Consider the following 1,366-nt stretch of genomic DNA (forward strand, 5'->3'; position numbering starts at 1 on the left):
CTCTCTCTCTCTCTCTTATCTTCTTTAGGAGGGAGGGGGTGGGGGAGGAGGGGGAAAGAGAAGATTCCAATCTTACTCCTCGGGTGGGAAAATCATGCATCAATTACCAAGTCAAATGCTTGAGGGCTCCAACTACCGAGTCAAATTCTCAGAGTGCTTCTCTGTTTGAATGGTAGATATTTGCATTCCCTATAGGGGGGTAATTAGGTGTGTAAGAGTATAAGGGGGGTTGGACCATTTGCACATTCAAGATTTTAGCAGGGCCTCTTCCATGTTAAAGGACTTGTGCTGGAGGGTAGAAACTAGGAAGCAAGGAAATGATTATTTATTAGATACGTTACCATTCTTCTGCAGAAAATAAAATTAGATTACTCTTTTTGAGAGAGTTGTTCATCTAAAGAAGATAATGCAATATGCCTGATGGCAGATGGAACTTAACATGATTTGTTTGGCATCAAAGTTCCATTCCCCTCTAACCTCTCCAAAGCTTTATTGCCGTCTCGGAGGTTTGTTTGCTGTCTTGGAAGTTCATCGAGCCCTTGTTGTCACTCAATTTTAAAATTATATTTCTCCAATATCCTTTGGACTTTAACAAAAGAAGCCTGCTTGCCAAACGCATGTACAAAAGACGCCCCAGCAGCAGATCAAAATAGCATTCATCCCTGCACAAAGCAAAAATCACAGGGCTACTAAACCTTAGCCCCAGCATCATTTACAGGAAAAAAAGGTCAAGGGGTAGAAATAAAGAGTTACACACCCTATTTCCAAGAGACATAAAAATGCAGCCATCCTACATGTACCCACCAATTCAAAAAAAAAGAAGAAGAAGAAATAGAAGAAACGGCACCACCTTTGAAAAGGCTCCATTCCAGAAAACTCTCAGGATATCAGATTGTAGCAGAACCCTTTCTTTGGCTAAATCATCTGTCCTTTGAAGTGCTCCATAAGCAATTTTGGGGGCTGTTACTTTAATGGCCTAGTTAAGCCCATCTCTCAAACCTCAACAAAACTCCAGCTTGTTATCATGTCCTTGTGGCAAATGATGCCACTGGTACCGACTACCGAACCTGGGAAATTTTGAAAATTTAAGGTTTGCCTTTTCATTTTGATCAACAGCCTTACCTATTAAAATAATATATAGTAATTGCCAGTTACATGATTTCAAATTACACTTGCACCCTTAATAAGAATCACGCCTTACACGGTCAAAGACATCCATTAGCCAACCAAACCCCATAGCTTAATTTAATACAATACCTAAATCAAGTATAGATCTGTGTCACGGGCCACAGTCCAGACCCACCAGGAGGCTCAAGAGGTGACACAGTCCAGACCCGCCAGGAGGCCCAAGAGGGTGCCAGCCCAC

Source organism: Theobroma umbraticum, unplaced genomic scaffold (assembly GCF_002168275.2).
Source record: "Theobroma umbraticum cultivar Fairchild unplaced genomic scaffold, ASM216827v3 scaffold_56.0, whole genome shotgun sequence".
NCBI classification, from domain to species: Eukaryota; Viridiplantae; Streptophyta; class Magnoliopsida; order Malvales; family Malvaceae; genus Theobroma; species Theobroma umbraticum.